Consider the following 19,209-nt stretch of genomic DNA (forward strand, 5'->3'; position numbering starts at 1 on the left):
TTCTTATATTTCATCATTAAAAATAATGACAGTTTTGGAATTGTGAAATGTATTTTATTATGTTAATATATACTCTCTATTATTATTTTAAGATTAATTTTAATCAGAGCAGATGTTAAAGTTCTTAAGAATTGTTTTTAGAAATATTATAGAGAAATAGTTCATAGAATAAAGAAAAAAGTAAAATATTAGTACATTTGACTAGATTCAAATTTGAAACTTTATTCTTCAAAAGATTGATTGGTTTTTTGTTTTGTTTTTTTTCAATTGATGCAACTCAGTAATTTTTATTGCAACTGGAAGACAATACATCACAGAAACTTTATGGTAGGTCTGGGGAAAAGTGTTATTTACAATAAATGATGAAATAGTTTGTCTTTGGCAATATGATTACATATGAAGAATGCAAAATGCAAGTAGAGATCCTCCAAAGCAACACCATGAAGTCCCTAGAGTTTGGCTGACTTTGCCCATCTCCAAACTGCTCCTTTAGGTTAACACAAACACAACTGAACATCACTTTCCTTCTCCTTTGCAGTTCTCCCTTTCTATTCATGATATTGGCAGTTTCATACAGAAGAAAAAAATTGGCTTTTGAAAAAAATTATTACTGTTGTAAGTTAATTTGGCCATCTAGGTCTATTGGCCAGCAAAGGTGAGTTGACCTTAAGCATCAGTCATAAACCTCTTGGTCTTCTGATTGCTTTATCACTTTCTTTTTTCTTCTGTAAAGCAAAAACAAAACTCAGAAATGTTACAGAATCAGAGTATAAAAAAATGTACAAGGTATATGCTTCCCAGACACACATGAATACTTTTTTCCTCCACATTTTCACCATGGCAATATAAGTAGTGAGTGTGAATGACACAGCATGAAACTGGTTACTGAATCTGCCATGAGCTTAGATGGGCTCAACATACATACTCAGAAACGGTGAGTGTTTTATTAACTGAGTGTGTGTTACGTTTCCTCTAAAAGGGATGGGGGATGGGGAACTCAGGCCACAGTCATGAAAGGATAAAATACAACTTCTAGGTTCACCATATTGAAGTCTTTGAGAATCCAATGTGGAATATCAACTATTTGCAAAAGGTGGAGAAGGCTTTTTCTCCAGTTTTGCAAATGAAACACAGTGGAGAAACACTGCTGTATATATTTCAAATAAATAGTCGCCATTTCAACACTAAGAGAACAACAGGAAGGGAACGTGTGAGCATCGCAGGGTAATTCAGAAAAGGATCTTTTTCACCTAGGTCTGATCTCAGAAGCACAACGGCAAGATGCAGCACCATAGATACATTGGTTTTGGCTGTTAAAAGATGAATCATTTTGCAAATGGTGTTTTCCTTCCTTAATTTTTGGTCAGTGAAGCTAGCACTTTGCTGAACTGTGGAAGAATGCCAAGGTCACACAAATTGTTCATGATAAAGCAACTGAGCTGACGAGTCTGTGCTTAATTCAAGAAGAACCAGCAGGAGAGCAGACACAGGAGTCAGCCACCATGGCTGGTGCTCTCTCAAAGGAAGAGGGTCAACAGATGACTTCACAAAGGTAGGTAAATCTATATAGAACACTGAATGCCGTGTGTAAATCCTCATGAAATTCCAAGAAACAGGAACACCACACAATGTATATACTTTGATTTACACATTCCATTACAAAGAAAAAAAGAGACACCATTACAACTTTGTAACTATTAACTGCAATATAAACTGAAGTCCAGAGTTTGGCAGGTAACTAAAAGGGGTTTATCACTTAGGTTATATAGCAAAAGTGTTGATGTATATTATATATAGTAGTATAAATAATAAAAAAGTGTTATTTAAATTAGATCACAGTGCTGCATTATGTGCATAACAGTGTTTGATACAGTATTGGTGGTCTGGGACCTACAACACTAAGGACTTAACTGTCAACACTGGTAAGTCACAATCAAGAGGGGACATAGAGTTCCAATGTTTTCTTTTGGTGGCAAAAAAAAAATTCCTGAAGATGAAAGAAAAAATACTTCTCCACAAACATAAAAATAAATCGCAACATCTGGGCAGCTGTGATCCACCAGAAAGAAATGAGTCCCAATCTGCATAAAGTTGAAAGGGAAAGAGAAATCACATTGAATTTAATCCGATCCCATATGCAAAGCCCTCCCCTGTAGGTCACTTGTACAGACTCATTCCTTCTGAAAGAGCCCTTCAGCAGGAGGCTGGAGGCCCCGTAGAGGAGCCACTGTTACTCAAGTCAGCTGCACGTGGTGCTGGGCAGACCCCGTGTGATGGACTCAGAGCAGGCAGAGCCATCCTTATGGCTTCCACTCTACAGAGCCCACTGCCCTGCCTTGGGCAGGGCACCATTTAAGGCAGTGGCCTCTTCCCAAATGTCCCATGGGAGTACCTGCCTCAACCAGCAGGCACTAGCCACACCGAATGCCTCTGTAAGAAAAATCCATTCCTGGGGGAGGCCTCTGACACATTCCTCCTTCAAAACTCTGCCCCAAGATTGCAAACTGCCCCAGGTGTCTTGGCCATGGTTTTCTCAAACTACCCTAGAAATGTGGGTTTGGTTCAAGATTGATTGTTTTAAAAAATGATTAAAATCTAAAGTCAATATAAATGTGTACACTAAAATTGAGAAAAAACCATTTTTTTCTGGGGTTTATATATCTTTTGTGTAGAACAGAAAAAAGTACAAAACCACTATATACAATCTTTTTTTTTTTTTTTTTTTTTTTTTTGGTACCGAGGATCCAACTCTGGACCTTGCGCTTACAAGGCAAGCGCCGGAACCACTGAGCTAAATCCCTAGCCTATATACAATCTTATTCCTAGCTAAAAATCTATTTTGGCTTTTCAATTTTTATCTGTCTGCTTTAAGAAATTGTTCCTGTATGAGTTCCATCCCAGAAAACAGAAGTGGAATATCCACAGTAACTTCCAGCAATTTTTCGTGTTTTGTTTCTCTTTGCTCCCTTCACAGCCATCTCAATTCTTTTATTGCAGCTGCATAAATATGTTTTTACAGATTTCACATTCCCCCAAAGTCCTGTTAGAATCCAAATAAAATCATAACAATACAGCAGCAATAAGACATTGAAACAGAGTAATACATCAGTAGCTGAGCTACAAATGTTTCCTTCAGACTGCTGAGTCCTAAGATGCTGTCTACATCACTGTGATAAAGGAAGTAGGTAAAATAATGGCTTTGAATTGTCTTAGAGAGATATGGTTGGGACTGTGATTTTCAACATTATACTTATATAGTAGACTTTCAGGCCTTGGGGGAGAAAATCCTGCTTTGGGTTTTGAATATTCCAGAAGGAGTTTTGGTGGCTATAAAAAGGAGAACCAGATAAAGACAGACACCCAGGAAAGGGTAGAGTGAACCTGGGAGTTGACCAGGAGGAGCGAAGGAAAAAGAAAAAAGCAATGGGAGTGGAGGAAGAAAGCAGAATGGTGTCTGTGGGATGGGACACAGACCCCAGGGAAGTGGCCATAGCTATAAATCTGCCCAGCTTGTTTTCATACAGCTCTTCTTTCACACAAGATCCCGTTTAGCTCTTGACTTGACTGTTTATTGTCTTTCGCCTTGAGAAAGTCTCTTTCCTTTTTCAAGTCTTGCTTTCCATGTTTTAAAATGTGAAAAATAATGCTCATTTCCTGGGGTATTGTGAAGATTAGAGGAGATAAAAACATAGATAACATATGCAAAACTCATTCTACCGCCTGGTGGGTAGTCAGCACTCTACAAATGCTGATTGTCTTTCCTATCTCTGGATTACTTTCTTATCCTTTCCAGATGCTCAGGGGTTATACAAATTTGAGAATTTTACCATTTATGTGCTGCATATTGCCTCCCATGACCTTCATTCCTGTAGGAACAAAACTATGTTGATGCAGACCCAAGAAATTACAGGAGAGAAGGTTCAGAAGGTTCTGGGTTTGGTAAATGAAGCTTATTGTGACTTTACAGGTGCTCAGTCTCAATGAGTTGGCAAGATGCTCTTGAGTGGGCTGGAAGCCACGATTCCTCCAGGGACCACTTCAGGTAGACAGACACTTCCTTTAGTTCTCACCATCTCCCTGGCTGTGTTTGTTGGTGCATCTTGATTTCACTCTCAGTATAAGATCAACTATTTCTTTTAGCTCTTGGCAGATGTAGTTTCCTTGATGTTTAACCTCACTGTATTGGTCAGCTTCCTGTTACTGTAACAAATCCAGGAAATGATCAACTAATAAAAAGGAAAGTTTTATTTGGGTTCAACATTTGGGCCATGGTCAGTTGGTCCCCTTGGCTTGGACCTGTGATGAGGCAGCACATCATGGAAGGGGAAAACTGTTCACCTTGTGGCTGGATGTGGAAGAGAGAGGAAGAGGAAGTGGTGGGATTTCTCAGTTTCCTTCAAAGACACATTCTTAATGATTAAAAACTTCCCAGTAGGCCTCACCTCTGAAAGGATCCACTATTTCCCAGAGTGCCACCTGGGGAACACACCTTAACGTAGGTACCTTTTGGGAGTCATTTGAGATCCAAACTATAGCACTCATTTTCTTCTTCATTAGGCCAGGTCTGACCCTCCTTCTTCCTTTCCTTCTCCCCTCTCCCTCTCTCCTTCTTTCTCTTCTTTTCCCTCTACCTCACCACCTTCTTTCTTTCCTTTTATATTTTGGACTGCTGTTGCTTGAACCCAGTGTTCATGCTAGACAAACATTTACCACTGAGCTACACCCCAGCCCGACACATCCTTTAAATCTCAGATTATCTGTCAATTTATAAAAAATGGCATTTATTATAATTATGATTATAATCACTAGTTGTAGTATAGTGAATTCCATATCTTGTTCTCTGATTTATTTCTAATATTTGGACCATACGAGTATACCATCAGTATTTATTGATTGAATATATATGTAAATACACCAACCAGTCACAGAAACAGCTGGGAAAGGCTTTGAGTGGGGGGTCTTCATTTAAATTTAAAATTGGGCCTTAAATTTAAAACTTGGCTTTAATTAAAACTCCAAAGCCTTACAGATATTCCCTCATGTACAATGCTGCTTGGAATAAATCTGTCTCCATGAGAGGTAGCTGTAGACCAAGTGATTGTTTACTTTAGTGACATATAGGAAAGCAGTTGAAGTGAGAGATTTCATTATAGGCTTATCTTCCTAACTTAGAATAATGTTCTGTAGTTACTGAACATACTATCACATTATAATAGAACAAATATAATTTATAGTCTAACAAAAGGTGAAATTTTATCCAGCTCAACTAACTTTGACTTAGTCTGCTCTCGGCCAGTGATTCTCAAACTTTAGTACACATCAGACTCGCCGAAGGGGGATTAAAACTCAGATTGCATTTGATTGGAGACATCAGCACTCTACTCTCAAACCCTAATAGAACCACTAGAAAAGATATTAGTAGGGTTACTAGACAGGCACAATCCCATCAAACAATAGCATCTAATTAAAATTTATGGAACATGCTATCCCACACAATGATACATATTCTCTTCAGGTGCAATGGAACATGCCCCAAGATAAATCATATTCTGGGTTATAACACAAACATTAAAAATTTGAAGAATTAAAATCCCATTAAACTGAGCATTCTAATCACAATGGAATGAAACTAAAAATCGCTGACAAAAGACAATGGGATAATCTCTGAGTACTTAGAAATTAAACAACCTACTTTTAAATAATCTGAGTCAAAATGCAAGTCTCAAAGGGAATGCAAAACTGCATAAGATTAAACAAAAATTAAAGCATCCCACCAAATTGGTGGGATGTAGTGAAGGCAGTGATGAGAGGGCATTGGAGAAGAGGGAGGATGGCAAATCAATAGTCTCACTGCTCAGGGTTCTCCAGAAACAGGACTCATTCATGATATCTGTCTATCTATTCATCCAGCTCTATATGTCTTCACAGAGATTTATTGTAAGTATTGCCTCTCATGAGATTCTGGAGGTTGAAAAATGTCATGATCCCTGTTATTTCCAAGCCAAGGACCCAGGAAAACCAGTTCCAGTCTGAGTCTGAGCCCAAGAACTTGAACACAAGGTGTAAGTTGTAGTTCACATCTGAAGTGCTCAGAACCTGGACTGCCAACAGTGTAAGTGCTAGTCCAAGGGCAGGGGACTGATGTTTCAGCTCCAACAGTAAGGGAAAAAGAGAGAGAGAGAGAGAGAGAGAGAGAGAGAGAGAGAGAGAGAGAGAGAGAGAGAGAGAGAGAGAGGGGAGAGAGGAGAGAGGGAGGGAGAGAGAGGGAGAAAAAGAGAGGGAGAGAGAGGGGGGAGGGAGAGAAGGGGGAGAGAGGGAGAGAGAGAGAGGGAGGGGGAGAGAGAGGGGGAGAGAGGGAGAGGGAGGGAGAGAGGGAGAGAGAGGGAGGGAGAGAGGGAGAGAGAGGGAGAGGGAGGGGGAGAGAGAGGGGGAGAGAGGGAGAGGGAGGGAGAGAGGGAGAGAGAGGGAGAGGGAGAAAGAGAGAGGGAGGGGGGGGAGGGAGAGAAGGGGGAGAGAGGGAGAGAGAGAGAGAGGGAGGGGGAGAGAGAGAGGGAGAGGGAGAGAGGGAGAGAGAGGGAGGGAGAGAGGGAGAGAGAGAGGATGCTCTGTTTTCCTATCTTGTTGTGCTACTTAATTCTCTGTGGCTTAGGTGATGTTCACCCACACTCATCTCCTTTTCTTAGCTTACTGACTCAGATCCAAATGTCGCTCAAAACACCCTCAGACACACAACAAACAATGTCTTACTGAATATCTGGAAACTCCGTGACTCACTCCAATTGCCAAAATTAACCCTAATCCTAAGTCCCTCTCTTATGAAATTTGAAAGCTTTGATAAAAGTAAGCTCAAGATAAGTAGAAGAATGGATAGCAGATACCAAGATAGCAGAAATCAATAGAATTTAAAACAAAACGTTAGAGAAAGTTAGTGAAGCAAAGCCTGGTTCTTTGAAAAAATAAAGTTGAGAAACTTCTATAAGACTGATTAAAAACTGAGAAAACTCACCAATATTTATACTGACTGGGACATCACTAGCAATACTGAAACCATCAAAAAGTAGGAGCTACCTGAACAATTTTATGCTCCAATTAAAAAATTTAGAGGAAATCAACAATTCCTCAGAAACCACAATCTCCTAAAACTCAGCAAATGTAAAATAGATAACTAACAATAACTAACTTTAATAGCTAAAGAAATTAAATTTGTTTCCTAAAAATTCTTACAAATATTTAGGCTATTAGAATTTTACCAATTATTTAAAGAAGAAACACAACTTTTACATAATATCTTCCAGAAAAGTAAGAAGAGGGAACATGTTCCATCTCGTTTTTTTGAGGCTAACATTTTCCTGATACTAAAACTAGACAGATGCACTTCTAAAAAAAGGAGAAATTATTATCTGTTATGAACTGTGGTATGAAAATTCTCAAGACAATTTAGCAAACAAATCCAACAATGTATAAAAAGTAATAGACCACATCACAGTGGAATTTATTCAGGTATGTAAGTCTGGTTCAGCATCTGAAAGTCAACCAGGGAACACACCATATCAGCAGACTAAAAACAAAATCACATATTCATATCAGAAAAAGCACTTGGCAGAATTCAACAGACATTTATGATGAAACTCTTAGTACATTAGGAAAATAGGAGAAACTTCTTCAAATTCATAAAGAGCAACAAAAATCAACATTACACTTTCACCACTAAGGAAGGCTACTCACACTACTTTTATTAAACACTGTGTTTGGAGTCCTGGTTAATGCAATAAGACAAGAAAAATAAAATGTATATAGATTAGAGAAGAAGAACCAAAAGTGCAGATGACTTGGTTATCTATTCAGGTGTGTGGCCCTGAGTTGTACATACCTCTGTTATAAGAAAAAATATTTTAAAAAGGAAGTTTTGTTACTTATATATATTAACCGTATTATATATTTTATATGTGGCCTAGGACAATTCTTTTTCATTCAGTTCAGTCCAGGCAAGCCAGGCATGTCCAGTCCATGGGCTGCAGGTTGGACATACTTGATAGAAAAACCCAAACAATCTACATAAACAAATAAACAAATATAGCAACTCCTAGAACAAATGAGTGCACCAAAGTCACAGAATATAAGTGCAGCACACAAGATGCAGTTATTTTTCTGCATTCCAACAGTGAACAAGTAGAAACTAAAATTAAAAATGCAATACCACTTAGAGTCATTTCCAATAAAATGAAATATTTATGTATGACTGTAAAAAAATGTATAGGATTGGCATTATAAAATACTGCTGAAAGACATTGAAGAAAAAAATGAATATGTGGAGAGACATCCTGTGTTCATGGATAGGAAGATTCAGCATAGTAAAATATATCAGTTCTTTCTAAGTTGATTGTTAGATTTGATGGAATGCCTATCAAAATCCCAACAAGGTTTTTTGGTATAGTTAGATAAATTTATTCTAAAATTTATGTGAGAAGAGAAAAGCTCTTGAATAAACGTAATTTTAAAAGGAATCATAAGCTGGGAAGAATTGCTCTTCTTGATGTTAAGGCTTACAATTACAGTTACAATAAAGACAATGAACTAGATGTGGTGGTGCACACCGGTAATCCCAACATTTTGGGAGGCTGAGGGAGGAGCATTATAAATTGAAGCCCAGCCCGGATAACTTAGTGGCTCAGCAAGATCATGTCTCAAAAATAAAAAATGAAAAAAGGGGTGGGATACAGTTCATTACAAAGGCTCTAGTTTCAATTCCCAGTAACACACACACACACACACACCCTCACACACGCAGCATGTGATACTAGAGGGAGGATAGATATATAGACACATAGATTAATGACACAGAATAGAGACAACATACCCACCCAAATATTCTTTCTTATTTGTTTCTTTGTACTAAGGATTGAACCAAGTGAGCACTGAGCTACATCCCAATCCATTTTTCATTTTGAGACAGTTTCTTACTAAGTCACTTAGTTGCTCAAGCTGACTTGACCTTACAGTCCTCCTGTATCAGCCTCCCAAAGGGTTGATATCATTAGCTATTAGATAAATTTGAATTAAAACAACAAAGAGATATCTCTCTACACCTATCAGAATAACTAAAAGCTGATAGATGATAGATAGATAGATAGTAGACAGATAGACAGACAGAAACCAAATCCTGGAGAGCGTATAGAGAAAATAGATCACTCATACATTGCTGATGGAATGCAAAATGTTGCAGCTAGTCTGGAAAATAGTTTGGTAGTTCTTTAAAAAAAATGGACATAATATTCAATCCAGCAGTTACACTATTGGGTATATATTCATAAAAATGAAAACTTCTTTGCACACAGAAGCTTCTACATGAATATTAACAGAAGCTTTGTTCCTAATATCACCAAATAGAAAACTTCTCAGACAGTGGATGGTGAGGAAACCTGCTGTACACCTATACCAGGTGTCTTAGGCCAATTGGGCTTCTATAACAAAACACCTTCGACTGAGAAATTTATAAGGAAGATAAATTTATTTTTCACAAGTCAGGAAGCTGGGAAATTCAAGATCAAAGCACTAGCAGATGGGTGTTTGTTGAGAGCTGCTCTCTGCTTTATAAGTGAGACCTTTTGCTGCTCCCTCATCCGGGGGCAAGTACATGCAAGGTTTCTTTTACAAGGATACTAAGTGCATTTATGAGGGTGGAGCCCTCATGATCTAATCATTTCCCAAATTTCTGTCTCAATTCCTGTAGGAGAAGAAATTAGGTTTCAACATATAAACTTTGGGAGAACATAATATTCAGACCACAGCACCATAGACATACACCACCTGGGTAAACCCCAAGGAAATGGTGAGAAAAAGCCATTATCAAAAAAAGATACATACTTAATGGTTCCATTTATATAACAGTAATGAAATAGCACAATTAGAACAGATTAGTAGTTAGCAGGGGTTCAGGATGAGAAGAGGGATGGATGTGATTATACAAGGGAGATTGTGTGGTGGTGGCACAGTTTAGCATCTTGAGTGGTGGTGGTGATATGAAGGTACACATGTGATGAAATTGTTCATGTGCTACTATTTTTTTTTTTTTTTGGTACCAGGGATCGAACTCGGGTCCTTGTGCTTGCGAGGCAGGCATCATGTGCTACTATTGCACACACATACACACACGGTGAAATCTAAAGCTCTAGGGATTGTTAGTTTCCTGGTTTTGAAATTGTTTTATAGTTATGCATAATATTAACATGGGGCAGTATCTTAGCTTTCCATTACTGTAGCACAGTACCTGAGATAATCAACTTAAGAAGAGGTTTATTTTGGATTACAATTTTGGGGGTTTCAGTCCATGATTGGTTGGCTCCATTGTTTTCTGGGTTAGTGGTGAGGCAATACATCATGGTGGGAGTATGTGGGAGAGGACATCTTCATCTTAGTGAAGGAAAGGGAGGATAAGACCTGTGTTCTACCATCCCCTTAGTGAGTATATCTCTAGTGACCTAAAACCTCCCTCTAGCATGCTCCTTTTAAAGGTTTTCACCACCTTTCAATAGAGTCAAGCTGAGGATCAGGCCTTTAATACATGGGCCTTTGAGAGACATTCCAAACTCTAGAGAGACTGGCTATAGGGCTCATTTTGTTGTACTTTTCTTTTAATTCATAATTATTTAAAAATACAAAGTTAAAATATGGTTGCTGAACCCCTGTCCCATAGTTCTTGATTCAGTAGATCTGGGGTGGGGCCTGAACATTTTCATTTCTGATAAGTTCTTTGGTGATGCTGATTTTTATGTTGAGAAACTGCTCTTGGCACTGTGGGAATTGCGATGACAAAAGTAAGAGTTTCGATAGTCAGTGTGTCCATAATTTAGGGAGAATAAGTGAAGAGCTAACTGTATGGCAAGTAGGTAAAATACAGATGCTGAAAATAAGATAGTTCTAGTAAAGTTTCAAAGTGGCACAGATTCAAAGCAAGGGATCAAGTAGATCTGTGGACATTTGAGATAGGTATAAAGGATGAGGTTAAGTATAAGGTGTATAAGGCAGGAAAGGGCAAAGGCATTGCATGGGCAAAGGCAAGAGGAGGAAAAAAATCATTAGATTATTCAGGGAACAAAGTTTGGAATGAGTAATGGAGTGTAGGAAAAATGTAGGTGGTAATCATTAATCAGAAGCAAAAGCTTATAATCCATATTAGACAGGGTCATGCATGCCAGGCTGAGAACTTTGTACCCAATGTTAAAAGTAATGAAGGCCAGTTGAAGCTTCCTAAAAATTGGAATTATGCTACTAGATTTGAAGCTGTCCTATTAATAGAGACTATAAATACAGAACTTGCTCAGTATGTTCTTGCAAGATTAAGTATGATGTGGGGAAGAAGAACCCATAAAAATTGGTTCTTATTCACTACCTACTAGCTGTGGAACTGTGGGTATACCCCTTAACTTCTTGGACCTCATTAGCTTCTTCATATTCAATCCCTCATAAAATAGGGGAAGTAATGTCTATATGAAGAGTTATCATTAAGCTTATATGAGATAATGATGGTAAAGGGCTTATTAGTGAACCTTCATAAATAATAGCTGTTATTATTATGGTTAATAAGAACCTAATGCAGTTATTCAGCCTGAAGAATAAAATATGGTTATTTTGCCTTAGTTGATATGGTAATGAACATCTTTCCTAAAAGAGCCAAGATATACATATAGAATTCCAGTGCAACCAAGGCTGAAAACTGGTTATTCTTAAAGTTTAGTAGGATGACTTTCAGATGAGAACATAGAAAAGATACAGTGACACTAGCAAGTGACTAAGTAAGGCTGCACCGTCGATTATGCATCTCTCAAGGTCTGGACATCTTCAGTTACTCATCCAACCATATTACTCAGTTCCCGTAATCTGTAAGCTACCATACTAAGAGATTTATGTACAAAAAGTATAAGGTGAACACACATAATAGAGTTAATATAGGCTAGACTCAACAATATGTAAAAAAGAAAGGAACAATGCTAGAGAGAAATGACAACAAAATATCAGGAATCAAAATATCAAGGTTTTGAGGTGAACTAGTAGAATGAATTAGTTTCTAGACACTTTTTTCTTGTATACTTGTGCATCCAAAGACCTCTGCTAATTTCTACCTAAAGGTATTTACTCACCACATCAGGAATGTTCTTTCTTTTCAACTCCCCTATCAAGACCCTCACAGTCAATAAGACCTTTGATTTTCTTCTGCATTTGCAATCACACAGACTGCCAGTGACATGTTGTTGAAGTCTTTCATGTAGCCTGCAGTTCTCTGTGCACCCTGAACTTCAGTATCTTCCATGGCCCTTCAATCTGCTGGCCTCCAATCAGCACAGGGTTGACTATGCTTTTAAAGAGTGTTATAGGATTTAGAGTACTATGAACTCACCAGTCATTCTCTGTTACTGGTAAAATGCCTGGAGAACACTTGACCTTGAACAGTGTAAGAGAATAGAGAAGGCATAAAAAGCTTTATGTTAATCACTAGAGCTTATTTTCCCTCTCATCTATATGACAGTTTCAAGTATAAGAACAATAAATTCTGTGTAAATATCATCAAAGATGTCGACAGCATATTACTCTTGAGCTCTGTGGAGTCTTTCAGAGTGGGCCTTTCAGAGTTGGCTTTCAGTGGAGACAAGATTGAGTTCCTGTCACTGCAGAGACTGGTGGGATGAAGACACATAATAGGGATGTGATAGATGCTGGCCGAATTGAATTGAATTATCTAGTCTTGGATAAATCCTACCATTGATAAAGAATATAGTCAATTCTTAGATAACAAGAAGTATTGCTTGCAAATTCTTATTGACATATTTGAGTGGAGCGGATTAAAATATCTACTTGCTGACACAACCAATGATTTGCCTTATTTTATTTCATCTTTTCATGCAGGCTACCAGGGCAAGAATCTAAATTCAGAAAACCATGTCTTCATTTTCTCCTTCCTATAACCTGATATTTTTCCCTTGGGGACTAGTAGAGCTTCCCCCTTCCCTCATTTCTATCTTAGGCTTGTTCTGCCTGCACAATTGCTAAGCTCCAGGCTTCATCAAAATATGCATATGTCTGAAGCCTCATTCTCCTCAGGCCACTTTTACTATTTCCTCAAAAAGGATTTGGAAAAAGTTAAAACCTCAATCCTCTTTCTCTCCCCAGTAATTCAGGGACATTTAATTATTATCTTCTCCTCTGGCTACACCTTTACCTAAACTCAAGTGATTTTTATAATGAGATTTTCAAGCCAGAAAGAAGGGAAGGTGGTGGTCTTTTTAAAGAAAAGGAACTGCACAGGGAGAGAATTAGTATTTGAGTGCCTGTTCTAGGCCAGGCATTTTGCTGCAACCTTTGTACACAAGATTTCATTAAATCCTCACACTACTCTTGTGAAATAGGTCTTGTTATTAGCCCAGTTTTATATATTAGGAAACTGGGATGCCAAGGAGGTTAAATAATTTCTTCAAGGTAAGAGAGAGCAAGTAGTAAAGCTGGAGCCACCTTCTCCTCAGTGTCCTAAAGCGGAGCTACTTTCCGGGTTATACCCGTTACAGTGATAAATACAGACAAGGGCAGTCCTTCTTTATCCAGTTATCAGGATTTCTTAGCATATGTGGCGCTCCCCTCCTTGCGTCTCTCCCTGTCTTTAGGTGGTGTGTTGTGGTGAAATGCACCTGCATGTGTCAGGCGAACGTGATAACCACTACACTACGGAAACTACAATTTTTTTTTGTGGTACCAGGGATTGAACTTGGGACCTTGCACTTGCCAGGCAGGTGCGGTACCACTGAGCCACATCCCCAGCCCTGAAATGCACCTGCAGTGGAAGGGTGGAGGAGGCCAATCCCACTGAGACCCCTGTTCTGTATGGGCATGGAAGGGACATGAAACATGCCTGTATGTTGTTGTGGAGACATTGAAGTTCAGTTAAAAGAAAGGTATTGACTGGATTTACTAGAAATCCACTGTAGATGAGCAAAAGGTTGCTGTTCATCCAAAAGGAGGTGATGCAGTGCCTGGCAGGGTGTAGGAAAAGGTTCATGAACCCTTGAACAAAGGCTCTGTGATAACTTCACCAAGGACACCTAGGACACACAGTCTCATTGTGCAGCCTTCATTTGGAAATGATACCTGGTCCCATCTGTCCTGGCTAATGCATAGGATCTCAGAAAAGTGGACTTCTCTCCACTCTACCATCAGGGTCTCATGGCTTCAGTGAGTCATCAGTAGGAAGGATACCTGGGGTAGGGGAGTAGGGAGCAGATAAGGGAAGAGAGAACAAGTGAGTCCACTTCTTTAACCCCATTTCACTCTCCAGCTGCATGGTTTTGTCTAGGTTATGAAAGTACTGAGGACAGTAGACCCAAGTGACCAAAAGCTGTAGAATGGAGTAGTGATGCCATTACTCTATAACTATGTTTTTGTTCTTCTTGTTCCCCCTGCTTCATTTTCTCCAAACAGGTGGACAAGGCATGGATCTGGGAAGCAAACTGACAGCATTAGTGTAAACAAAGGTAGAGACAATCATGTGGAAAAAAAATATCAAAGAATATTTTTAGCACTGAATGTCAGTTGAAGGTAATATAACACCAGAAGTCAGTGCTGTGATGTTTTCTTCTCCTTACTTGGAAATGGCCACTTTTCTGCTCTCCAAATGCCCCATGGATGATTGTCCCTTCTAGCTTCCTGCCTGGATCCAGGACTATTTCTCCTCCTTTAACTGATCCCTTAATTTCTGCTCATCACAGCTGTTATGAATCAGCCAGGTATTTCTGTCCCCTGTGTATCCTGTCTCCTCCTAGTTTCCTTGGTTCATTATTATCTATACTGCAGTTGTTTCAGTATTTTTTTTTTGGATGTGAGCAAATCTCCATATACTGGTGGTGCCCAAATATAGGCAAAAGTTGCAAAATACATTGTCCAGTCACTTCGGGCATTTCTCTTTGCCTCTCTCTCTCTCTCTGTTTCTGTCTCTGTCTCCTTCCTGTACTTATATTTCCAATCCTTTTGCTCTTCCATCCTGGAGCACCACCAGAATCTGGCCATACCAGTTAATATTACTGAGGACCACCAGTTTTCACCTATAAAACTGCTATCATCCACACAAAATTAAACTTCTTTTGGCCTATGTGTCAGTCTAAACAAGTGTGATAGAAGCACTGTGCCAGGAAAATGAAGAGTTCTGTGTATTGTTTCTTTATATCATGCCCTGAACTTCTCCCCAAGAAGGTAATCAACCTTTCTGCAGGCAGCAAACATTGCTGGAAGGTTCTACTAGCTTCTGAAGTTCACGTCTGTTGTTAAGATTAAACTCCTTGAAGACCTTTGCTGTGTGGTCTGACAGGGAGAATAGGACTTCAAGAATCCTAACATGCTTGGAAAGAGATTCCTGGGAGTGGTTGGAATGTTGGTGGGGCCTGTAGTTAATTCCAGGGTGGTGTCCCACAGTAACTCAGAGGCTTGAGAGCTTCTATTTGGGAGCAGCAGGGTCTTGGGGGTATAAGGATATCCTTTGAGTTGGGAGACTGGGCATCTCTGGTAACCAGAGTGCACCAGCTACTAGAGTAAGTTCCCAGATAAGTACTTTCACCTTGTGAAAATGATCATTATGGTAGTGATAAATAAATATTTACTGCACAATTAAGCACCAGACTTTATCCTGAGAACTTCATATATTCTAATTTTAGCAGACAAAACCCTTGTGAGATGGTTAACTCTCACTGTATCTATTTTTCATCAGAAAGGTTAAGTAAGTTATCCAATGTCTCATATAGTAGAAGAACAATGAAACAAATCCTGGTGGCCTGGTTCTGGAGCCTTCACAGAAAGTCATTTGCACCCTTTCTAAACAATACCAGGAGACCTTGAGTTGGAGGTGGCAGTGAGTAGGAAGAACCTCAACCCTGTTGATTGACAATGTCATGATTGACAATGAATTTCTCATCACCTGGAAGGATGAAGATTGAGTTTTATTTACTCTCTTAGAAAGGAAATAAATGTAATTCTTTCGTGTTCCTTGTTTGTGGACCAAGCTTCAAACATTTTTCACACCTGAAATAACTGATTTCTAAATATTAGCACTACCACTAACAAATACAAGGGGGAAATTGACTTCCGACCACATAATTAATTGAATCTTGTGTATTTTGTTCTCTCAGCAGGTCCGAGTGCCTACTGACTCCCTCTAGCTGTGGCTCTCTAAAGAGACTTTGCTCTGCTGAGACTCAGCAGGGTACATGTAGCTACAGGGTAAATGAGCTGCTCCCTAAAAGATGAATGCCATGGTAACCTCACGAACAAGGGCCAGCAATTCTTAGGTGGGTGGACTTTCGTGGACACACATACAAATACATATTCACTGATTAAACAACTTCCTGGTGTTGCTTGTATTTCAAGTATATCATTACACTAAAACAAAACCAAACAAAAATAACTTTTGAAGAAAAATTTCTTCCCATTTATCACCAGCTGAGACCAGTATTTCTCAAACCAAAGTGAAAGAGGAGGAATAATTTAGACACTCCAGGAAGGTATGATTTCAAGACCATTGTTAGCTGTGGGATAAACTGCCATGGAGAGTTGGCAGCTCTAGGAGCAGCACAGGGTTGCAGCCACATGGGGTTTTTTTGCAGTTCTTTGAATAAGTTGACTTTTTCTTACCTCTGGATCTTTGCAGATGCTGTGCCCTTTGTCCAGAAAATGCTTTTTCTGCTTTTTTCATGGCTGTCACCCTCTCATCCTTCATGCTCTAGGTAGTCTTCCCTGACCACTCTTTCTACAAACAGGCCTATTCTCCCTGTTCTACTTCTTAGTGTGTTTTATAAGACTGTTTCTTTAATAGCACTATCATAATCCTTAATGTTTTATGTGCTTACTTCTTAATCACGTTACTTAGTTGGTTGTATTTAATCAGCTCCTGCCACCCACCCTGCCATAACAGAAGCTCCATGAGATTAGAGAGGTGTTTATTTTGTTAACTCCAGGACTCACAAAATAATTTGTACAAAAATGTCATCAATTATTATTTGTTGGATAATGTAAGAATTGAACTCCCAAGGGTCAGACTTGGATCTTGGATGTACAATAGCAACACTCTTTTCTTTCATTTGGCAGTGCTGCCCTTGAAAATGTGCCTCTGGAGTCATATTCACTTTTTCCTTAACATAATTCTTTTCACATTAATATATTGATTTGGCTAGGTCCTAGGTTTCTGCTCTGTCAATTATTCTGTTTGCTCCATGTCAATTCAGTTTACCACCACAACTTCTGCCTGTGGTTTTTGCTATTAACCCTGATCTCTCCCACTTCCTGTTATTTTCTTAGCAATTGACATGACTAGTTACTAGTTTAAATTTCCATAGAAAATGAGTTCCAATTAAAGTAAATATAATAATGTAATTTAACAAAAGTAAGTTATGTTTCCATAAAATAAAAGCAAGAAATAGAATTTAGCATAATTTTATATCAGTAGCTCATCTTAAATAAATTTTTAAAAATGCAATTTCATACTTTAATTGTAAGGCTTCACAAATCTACTTCATAATGAGCAATTTTGGAAGTTTTTGTAGAAGTAACATCTATATTCATGTCATATTCTCCAAGGAAATCAGAGTACCCAAATTCTTTGAATCAACTTGTATATGAAAAACATGCCATATTAAGCCTCACCACTAGCTGGAAACCAAGACACTGAAATTAGGGAAAGAATTCTTACTAGGAATTCTATGATTTTCTCAGAAGAGAATAAAATCTTCACTTCTAGATTCATGAGATTAAAAATGGCAGAGTAAAAACTAGCAGCAGAATCCAGCCATTTTGGGACTTGGAAATGAGACACCTGGAAAACAACTTGGTGAGGGAAAAAAAATAGATCTTGGGGAATTGGGAAGAAACTGACAAGAACAGTAGAAACTATAGAGAAGCTGGAGAAATAGAGTACAGTGTAGGCAAAAGAATGAAGCAGTCTGGAAAGTTAACTCTGGGTCCCCAGGAGGGGGAACCTGTCTTCATTAACAAAAGCTAAGCCTGGAGAAAGTCAGCAGCTCCCAGGGAGAAACAATGGATGAGCCAGCAGTACAAATTCCCCAGAAAGCCCATGCTTATTGTAAATTTAAAAAAACAGCACAGGATTTTACTCCAAAAATGACTCCTTCCACATGGCAGGATAGCATTGGATAAGAAATCCAGTGAAGTGCCTGCCATATTTGAGAGAGTTTAATCAGGAATCATTTGAGGAGGAGGTTAATTGTTTAAGACTGAGCAATAGAACAACTACATTTACCCTACTACAGTGACAGAGTGGGAGATGACTACAAAAGGCAATCATAAGAGGGCATGGGCTAGACATGGACCACCTGAGAAGTTTAAGCTCAGATAGGGAAGGACACAGTGGTCCCACCCTCCAAGGTAAGAAGTAAGGCTGGTCATCTGTGGCTTTCAGAGTAGACTGGGTCTAAAAATGCTGAAATTAAGTCCGGCAGACTGCTTGACCCCACTGCCCCCACTGCTGCCTACACACAGCACAGAGCTAAGTGGTCTGATGGCTTTCTCCATCTTCCAACATGATCAAGGATATGGTTTGGCTTGATCTGTTGCCACAACCTGGGGTGTATGGACAGAGTGAGCTCTGGAGTGGCAGGTGTAGGATATCTCAAAAACCCACAGGCCATAGTTTGGTGTAGAAAGCCTTGACATAGGGTAGATAGTGGGATATGGAAACTTGAGGGGCTGAAGAGAATACAGCCCTAGGGCAGACCTCTTTGACTAAAAATACCCAGAAGGAAAGGTGGGGCAGGACTCAGCATTTAAACTCAAAAAAGTGAATATGGAAAGAAAATAGATCTTAGTAGTGACCCATTATTCCTCCCCCATGTCTGGTGGCTTTTATCACTACAGCTCCAGGAAAGAAACCAGTTATTCAAAAGTATAGAATTTTTTTTTGGAATCATTTCTCTTTTTCTTCATTGGTTTTTAGGGGTTTTTGATTTTTTTTTTTTTTTTTTTTTTTTTTTTTTTTTTGGTACCACGGATCACACTTGGGACCTTGCAGTTGTGAGGCAGGCGGCAGCATCACTGAGCTAAATCCCTGGCCTGGGGGTCTTTGAGTTTTTAATTTTTTCTTATTTCTTTATTTCTTCTTTATTATACTCTCAGTTTTTGCTTTTTTCTTCTTTTTCTTGTTTTTTTCCTGTTACTTTTATCTAATTC

At 38.8% G+C, this 19,209-nt stretch overlaps 1 long non-coding RNA gene across 1 annotated transcript in view; it reads right to left on the reverse strand.

The window, feature by feature from the left end:
* Positions 1-267: 267 nt before the first annotated feature.
* Positions 268-19,209, reverse strand: part of LOC110346581 (uncharacterized) — a 36,012-nt gene continuing 17,070 nt past the window's right edge. Inside the window, exon 2 of the long non-coding RNA XR_015449076.1 lies at positions 268-725. This is a non-coding gene — a long non-coding RNA (uncharacterized LOC110346581). The remainder of the gene's footprint in view (positions 726-19,209) is intronic.

This window comes from Heterocephalus glaber, unplaced genomic scaffold (genome assembly GCF_053883595.1).
Source record: "Heterocephalus glaber isolate CG9 unplaced genomic scaffold, H.glaber_assembly_v1.0 deba00000613, whole genome shotgun sequence".
NCBI classification, from domain to species: domain Eukaryota; kingdom Metazoa; phylum Chordata; class Mammalia; order Rodentia; family Bathyergidae; genus Heterocephalus; species Heterocephalus glaber.